This window comes from Notamacropus eugenii, chromosome 4, assembly GCF_028372415.1.
Source record: "Notamacropus eugenii isolate mMacEug1 chromosome 4, mMacEug1.pri_v2, whole genome shotgun sequence".
Lineage (NCBI taxonomy): Eukaryota > Metazoa > Chordata > Mammalia > Diprotodontia > Macropodidae > Notamacropus > Notamacropus eugenii.
Genome location: NC_092875.1, coordinates 53205884 through 53214898, shown reverse-complemented (window position 1 = coordinate 53214898; position 9015 = coordinate 53205884).

The window sequence follows — 9015 nt, the reverse complement described above, 5'->3', positions numbered from 1 at the left end:
GCTGACAATTTTAGTTCTAAGGGCCCTTCTAGTTCTGACATTCTAAGTTCTAAGGTCCTCTTTAAATAGTCTAAGATCCCTTATAGCACTGACATTCTGTGTCCTAAGAGTTGTCCTGTGACAGTCCATGTTTTTTTTTTAATGCCCTTTACTCTTTTCTAATAATCACTGTTATTTTCCACTGACTCCCCTTCCTCCTGACAAATACGGTCAAGTAAAATGAATCATTATTTTGGTCTCTTCTGAAAACTCATACCTCCTTTCACATCTCTGTCCATTGCTTCACTGCCCAGAGGCTACAGGTTGGGCTTCACCTCCCACCATGTCAGTTTTCTAAAGTCATGACTGGTCACTGCATTGATCAGAATTCTAAAATCTTTCAGTATCACGTTGTGGTCTCCATTTAAATGGTTTTCCTATTTCTGCTTACTTTTCTGTTCCTTAAATCAAGTCTTTCTGACTTTTCATGAATGCTTTGTAGAGTTTCATGAAACTCATGTTTCATAAAACTTGTTTGGAGTATTCAGCATTTCTTTTAAAAAATTGTTTACTGGTATTTTTACATCACCTACATTTCCTTATATATATGTGTATATATCTTCTCCCTAACTCTCCGTCAAAGAGCAAGCTCTTGTGGATGACCATTTGAATGACTAAAAAAAAGTGGTGATACATAAATGTGATTGTGTTGTAAGAGGAACAGCACAGAGAGACATACGAACTGATGAAATAAGCAGAACCAAGGAAACAATACAAATAGTGACATAACAATGTAAATTAATAGTCACAACAAAAGAAGTGAAACTGAATATTGTGAAACTGCAGTGACCAACTTGACCAACAGCTGAGGTAGCAATTCCTTCTTTTGGTAGATAAAAGAGCTACTTTGGGTGTGGAACTCTACAGATAACAGACTAGGTGGATTAGGTTACTAAGTTAACTAGATTAGTTTTGGGGAACTGTTTTTTTTTTCTTTTTTTTTGAAAATAAAAAATATTTATTCTATGACCTAACACCCCTCCCAGCTCTGGCACTTCATATGATCAAAGGGTCCTCCCAGCTCTGAGTGTATGTTCTAAGATACTCTGCCCAGTTGTGACATTCCATGTGCTAAGGATACTGCCAGCCCTGATGCTCTGTGTGGCTAAACCCTACCCTCAGTCCTGATACTCTGAGTCCTGAGGCTCCCCTCCCAATTCTGACAGTCTGCATCCTAAAGACTGCCCCCTAGGCTTGACATTCTGTGTCCTAAGGTTCCCCCCAGTACTGACACTTTGTGTCCCCTCCTAATTCTGACAGTCTGTGTCCTAAAGACTGACCCCCAGCCCTGATACTCTGTGTCCTAAAGGTCCTTGTAGCTCTGAAATTCTATGGTTCTAGAATGATGAAGACTGAGCTCATTTTCTGACAATCTCTTGACTTTTAACTCAGTTCTCACATAGCACCCTCCCCATTCCCCCCTGCCCTCCCATCCCTGATCACTGTAGGAAGGAATGTGATCCAATTAGGATTCTAGAAAGCAAGGATTTCAATTGGGCCAATTCATCTAGGTCTTGATTCCAGCAAAACACCAGGGATGGACAACAGTGGGAAAAAAAAAACTGGAAAGCTTACTTTAAACTCTCCTTCCATCTGAACTCCAAATCCCAGAATTTCAGAGTAGGAAGGGGTCTTAGCAACTTCTAGCACCACCTCTTATATTTCCAGAGGATGAAACCAAGGCCAAGAGAGGAGAAATTACCTAACCAGCCAGTGCAGTAAGGAAGACAACCCACATCTGCCAATTCCCAGTTGATGACTCATTTTGTCATTTCCCCGTGCTACTATTCTGCAAGGTAATTTAGTCCTTTAAGAAGACCTGGTGCTTGACCAGAAGAGCTCATGTGGAAAGAGTATTAGTTTTGGTGTTGGAGGTCTGGGTTCAATTCCATTTACTACTTAGATGACCTTGAGCAAGTCACTTTATTTCCCTGGACCTCAGTTTACATATCTGTAAGGTGAGGGGGTTTGTCTCCATGGCATCTATAGTCTCTTCCAATCAATAAACACCTAATCAATAACATTCCAGTTGGTGAGCTATGATTCCATTGAATCTCATGGTCCGACTACTGTAATTCATTACTTTCAATTTCTCAGTTTAGTTTTTACTAACTAGTATGACTGACTAGTATTTACTAACCAGGGCAGCTAGGTGGCTTAGTGGATAGAGTGCCAGACCTGGAGTCAGAAGAACTCATCTTCCTGAATTCAAATGTGACCTCAGACACTTACTAGCTGTATAACCCTAGGCAAGTCACTTAACCTTGTTTGCCTCAGTTTCCTCACCTGTAAAATGAGTCAGAGAAGGAAATGACAAACCACTCCAGTATCTCTGCCAAGAAAACCCAAACAGGGTCATAAAGAGTCAGGCAGGACTGAACAACAACAAATTATATACAGAATAAATCCAAGATTACCAACAGAAGGAAGGCCCTAACATTAAGGGAGATCAGGGAAGACTTCCTAGAGAAGGTGGGATTTTAGTTGGGACTAGAAAGAATCCAGGAAAGGCAGAAGGCAGAGATGAAGAGGGAGAACATTCAAAAGTCAGAAGATGCTGGAGATTGAGATATGGAGTTTCTTGTTTAGGGAACAGCAAGGTGGCCAGTGTCACTGGGGGTTAGAAGATGGAAAAAAAGACTGGAAAGGCAGGAGGAGACCAAATTATAGAGGACTTTGACCACCGAATGGAAGGGCCATTGTTAATTATCTTTCCATTGGACCCCAATGACTCTGGAGGAGTGGAGGAGTGGAGGAGGAGGAAGCTGATGACTTTGCACAGTACTACCTCACTTAAATCTAATTTACTCGAAAGACATCACCCTCCTAATGTGATTTTCTTTGAGATGGAAAAATGAACAGCAACAGTGACAAAAAGTAAAGGAAGGATTTTATATTTGATCCTAGAGCTGATGGGAACTGATGGAGTTTATTGAGCAGAGGGATGCATGACACACCCCAAGGTGTCACTCTGATAGGTGAGCGAGTGGAGGATGGACGGCAGCAAGGAGAGATCTGCAACAGACACCAACCAAAAGGCTGCTGTAGCAATCCAGGTGTGAGGTGGTAACATCCTTTACCAGGGTGGTGGCAATGTCAGAGAAGAGAAAGGGATGCATTTGAGAGATATTGTGAAGGTAAGATCAACAGGCTTTGGCTACAGCTTGGATATTGGGGTTGAGAGTGAGGAGCTGAGGATGACACCTATGACAGGGAGGTTGGTGTCGCCCTCAACAGCAATACGAAAGTTAGGAAGATGGGAGGGTTTGGTGGAAAGATAGTAAGTTCAGTTTGGAATGAGCTGGGCTTAAGATGTCTATGGGACATTTATTTTGAGATGTCTAAAGGCAGTTGGACATGGGAAACTGGGAGTCAGAAGAAGCATTAAGGCTGGAAAAATAGATTTGAGGATCATCAACATAGGGGAATGAAATCAGTGAAACAGTATAGAAGAAAAAGAGAAGAGAGTCCAGGACAGAGTCTATGGGACACCTCACTTAGCAGTGTGACACTTTGTGTGTAAATAAAACAGAAACTAGATGTAATCTGGCCCTGATGATAAAACCAAGGGCATTGTTCTGGCTTCTTAGAAAATCAGGAAGCATTCATTCTTTCACACTTTAAGCAGCTGTGGACGCCTGTCACACTGGCAAAGCCACTCGGGGATTCCAGGACAGCTGAAGATTGGGCAGAACAAGAACAGTGTTTAACATATACACACCATACAATTCAAATACAAAGTTCCAGGAAAATGAGTCTGTGGAGCTTACTGGGGTAGAGGGCTGAAGGATAGGTCCAGATGGGACTCAGCTCTTGGCTGGGGTCAGGATTCAGAGTTCAGTTTTTGGTTGGGATTAGGGCTCAGATTTAGGTCAAAGCCCACTCCTTAGCTGGGGTCAGGGCTCAGATTTGGGTCAGAGCTGTGCCATTGACTGGAATCAGGCCTTATTCTAGGGTCAGGGCTCAGTGTAGGGTCAAGCTCAAGTCTCTGTCTTGGAATTTGTCTACAATTAGGACAAAATCTAGGGTTAGGGCTTAGTCTGAGGGTGGGGACACAATGGAAGAGAGCTGAGTAATCTTGAGTTTGATCTCAATCATATTGAATTTTAACTTCTGAAGTACAGGTATTCTGAGGGTCGCAGATTCAAGTTTTGGGCCAAATTAGGACCAGATTTTTTCTTTTCTTTTTTTTTTTATTATTTTAAAAATTAATTTATTTAATTTCATTTTAAGTTCTGAACTATCTTCTTTTTTTTTTTAATATATATATATTTATTTATTTATTTTTATTTTGTAATGTTTAACAATCACTGCCATACAATTGTGATTTTATCCCCCCCACCTACCCCCCACTCCCCCCCTCCCTCCCCACGACTGCATACAATTCTGTATAGATCCTACATATACTTTCCTATTGAATATATTTTCACTATAGTCATGCTATGTAGTCAGACTAAGATAAATGAAAGAAATCGTATAACAAATCAGAACATGATACACAAACACATACACATACACAAACATGATCTGCTACAATATGTGAGTGACTTCCATATTTCTCTCTCTGAGTGTGGAAGGCATTTTGCCTTGAGAACCACCATTGGGATTTTTTTTTTTTTAAAAGAAGTTTTTGCGTTATTACAAAAATCTAAGTCTACCAGAAAAAACTCTCACACACTGTGGTTGTTGCTGTGCATAAAGTTCTCCTGGTTCTGCTCCTTTCACTCAGCATCAGGTCATATAAGTCCTTCCAGGCCTCTCTGAAGTCTTCTTGTTCATCATTTCTTATGGCACAATAGTACTCCATTACATTCATATACCATAATTTATTCAGCCATTCCCCAATTGATGGACATCCCCTTGACTTCCAGTTTTTGGCAACTACATAGAGTGCTGCTATAAATATTTTTGTACATGTGGGACCCTTTCCCATTTTTATGATCTCTTGGGGATATAGTCCTAGTAGTGATATTGCTGGGTCAAAGGGTATGCACATTTTTGTAGCCCTTTGGGCATAGTTCCAAATTGCTCTCCAGAATGGTTGGATGCGCTCGCAGCTCCACCAACAATGAATTAGTGTTCCAACTTTCCCACATCCTCTCCAGCATTTATCATTTTCTTGTTCTGTCATGTTTGCCAATCTTATAGGTGTGATGTGGTACCTCAGAGTTGTTTTGATTTACATCTCTCTAACCAATAGTGATTTAGAGCATTTTTTCATATGATTATAGATAGCTTTAATTTCTTCCTCTGAAAATTGCCTGTTCATATCCTTTGACCATTTATCAATTGGGGAATGACTTGTATGATTGTACATTTGGATCAGTTCTCTATATATTCTAGAAATGAGGCCTTTATCCCCGAGCTTAGCTGTAAAAATTCTTTCCCAATTTACTACAGCCCTCCGGATTTTGGTTGCATTGGGTTTGGTTGTGCAAAAACTTCTCAGTTTAATGTAATCAAAGTTATCCATTTTGCATTTCATAATGCATTCTATCTCTCCTTTAGTAAAGAATTCTTCCCTTCTGCATAGATCTGATAAATACACTATTCCTTGCTTCTCCAGTTTATTCATGGTATCAATCTTTATACCTAAATCATGTACCCATTTGGACTTTATTCTTGTGTACGGTGTCAGGTATGGGTCTATGCCTAATTTCCGCCACACTGTTATCCAGTTTTCCCAGCAATTTTTGTCAAACAATGAGTTCTTATCCCAGAAGCTGGGGTCCTTGGGTTTATCAAACAGAAGGTTGCTATATTCCTTGCCTACTGCATCTTGAGTGCCAAGTCTATTCCACTTGTCTACCTCTCTGTTTCTTAGCCAATACCAAGTGGTTTTGATAATTGCTGCTTTATAGTACAGTTTGAGGTCTGGTAGCGCTAGGCCACCTTCCCAAGCATTTCTTTTCATTAGTCCCTTTGATATTCTGGACCTTTTGTTTTTCCAAATGAATTTTGATATTATTTTGTCCAGCTCTAGAAAGTAATTGTCTGATAGTTTAATTGGTATGGCACTAAATAAGTATATTAATTTGGGTAGAATTGTCATTTTTATTATATTAGCCCGGCCTACCCATGAGCAACTAATGTTTTTCCACTTACTTAAACCTGACTTTATTTGTGCAAAAAGTGTCTTGTAATTGTGTTCATATAATCCCTGGGTTTGTTTTGGCAGGTAGACTCCTAAGTATTTTATACTGTCTACCCTAACTTTAAATGGGATTTCTCTTTCTATCTCTTGCTGTTGGACTTTGTTGCTAATATATAGGAATGCAGAAGATTTGTGTGGGTTTATTTTGTACCCTGCAACTTTGCCAAAGTTGTTTATTAATTCTAGTAATTTTTTACTTGAATCTCTGGGATTCTCTAGGTAAATCATCATATCATCTGCAAAGAGTGATAACTTAGTTTCTTCTTTGGCTATTTTGATTCCTTGGATATCTTTATCTTGTCTAATTGCTACAGCTAACATTTCTAGTACCATATTAAATAATAGTGGTGATAATGGACAACCTTGTTTCACCCCTGATCTTATTGGGAATGCATCTAGCTTATCCCCATTGCATATAATGCTTGCTGAAGGTTTTAGATAGATACTGCTTATTATTTTATGGAAAGTTCCCTTTATTCCCACATTCTCCAATGTTTTTAGTAGGAATGGATGTTGTATTTTGTCAAAAGCTTTTCCTGCATCTATTGAGATAATCATGTGGTTTTTGTTAGCTTTGTTGTTGATGTGATCGATAATGCTAATAGTTTTCCTAATATTGAACCAGCCCTGTAGTCCTGGTATGAATCCTACCTGATCATAATGTATTAATCTCGTGATAAGATGCTGTATTCGTTTTGCTAGAATCTTATTTAAAATTTTTGCATCTATATTCATTAGAGAAATTGGTCTATAATTTTCTTTCTCTGTTTTGTCTCTTCCTGGTTTGGGTATCAAAACCATATTTGTATCATAGAAAGAATTTGGGAGGACTCCTTCTTCCCCAATTTTCAAGAATAGTGTATGTAGTATTGGAATTAACTGTTCTTTAAATGTTTGATAGAATTCACTTGTGAATCCAAGGACCAGATTTTTTCACATATGTTTTGTTTTTTTCTAATTAGCTGGCACTCTATAGTAGAAAAGATAAAGGCAGAGAAAAGAAGGAAGACTCAACAAAGAAAAGCAGGAAAACTTTGAAAGCTACAAGTTTAACTCACATACTTAAAAGAAAAGCAATCTGTGTATAAGAGAGGTCAGAACAATAAAGAAGTCTCTGAACTTGTAATTAGGAGAAACTCAGGTTCAAATCCTGCCTGTGATCCTTACTATGTCATCCCTGGCAACTCACTCACCCTCTCTGAGCCTCAGTTTTCTATCTGTAAGATGGAAATCATAGTGTCTGCAGTCCATTTCTCACAAGGTTCTCATGCACCCCAAATGAAATCTTAAAACACTACTTCATTGTCACTGTTTCTTACCCAGGTGTCATAGTTAAATCAACCAATAGTTTTCATTGAAGGTAAATAGAATTATGGAATTAGTTCATAGAGACTCCTTACATGTGGATGTCAGCTATCATGACCCAATCCTTAACAATTTGGATATGGTGCCATAGCCTTTTATTCTATAGATTTATTGTTTCTGGTCCTTCATGTTGAGTCAAGAAGGAGGAGTCTGAGTCCCATTTCTGCCCCTGACTCACTATGTGACCTTGGGCAAGTCAATTCAGTTGTCCAGTTTTCAATTTCTTCATCTGTCAAATGAAGGGGTTGGACAAAATAATGTTGGTAATTGTTTGACATTTGTATGACACTTTAGAGTTTGCAAAGCACTTCAAATATGGCTTGGTACAGTGGAAAGAGCATTGAATGTAGCATTGAATGCAGATTACCTGGGCTCCGTCAGTCAATAAACATTTATTAAGCCCCTATTATGTTTGAGGCACCATGCTAAGTGCTAGGGATACAAAGAAAGGCAAAAGACAGTGCCTCCCCTCAAGGAGCTCACAATCTATGGCAAAGACAACATGCAAGCAAATATGTACAAACAGGCTATATACAGAATATATAGCAAATAATGAAAAGAGGGGAGGCACTAACATTAAGAGGGAACAGGAAAAACTCTCCTGTAGAAAGTGGCCTTTTAGTTGGGATGTGAAGGAAGCTGGGGATTTGGGGAGAAAGAGAAGAGATAGGAGAGTAGCTCAGTAGTGGCAGTCACTATTTATATTAACTAGGATGATTCACTTCAGCTCTCTGGTCTCAGTTTCTTCACCTGTAAATGAAGGGATTATAGTAGACAGCCTCAGAGACCCCTTCCTTCTCTAAATCCAAGATTCTATTATCTCATTTGATCATTTCCTTGATTGCTTGATATATGTTATACTGGTGATGACAGTTTATGTTCTAATGATCTTCCTGGCTGGCATTCAGTGTGCCAAGCAAGTGCCTGTACATAAAGCACCTTTAAGTGCTACGTAAATACCAGCAAATATTAATCTATTATTAATATTTTCTGTGTCTGAAGGACCCTCCCAGCTCTGACATCCTGCATTCTAAGGATCCTCCCAGCTCTGATGTTTTGTATTTTAAGGGTCCTGCCAGCTGACATTGTGTCCTAAGGATTCTCACAAGTCTGATATCCTACATTCTAAGGATCCTCCCAGCTCTTTCTGTGAGGCTTTTATTCTAATTGAGAAAGGGGACAGGGGAGTTCCTTCTTCTTGTGGGAGAGCCGGAGGCCAGCGAAAAGCAGTTTTGTGCTTCTAGGCCACTCACACCTCCACACTCCCGTTGGCATGACAATAGCATGCAGCCATAGGTGCACAGGTGTACAGGTGGCCTGTACAAAGTCTCTTCCATCAAAACCTGCCTTTTCTTGGAAGAGAAGAGAGTGAACTGCTGAGGGGAGGGCCTTTGTTTGCTGGGGCCTGTTAGAACAGAGTCCGTGGTGGGTGGGAAGCAGAGGAGGGAGGGAGGCCC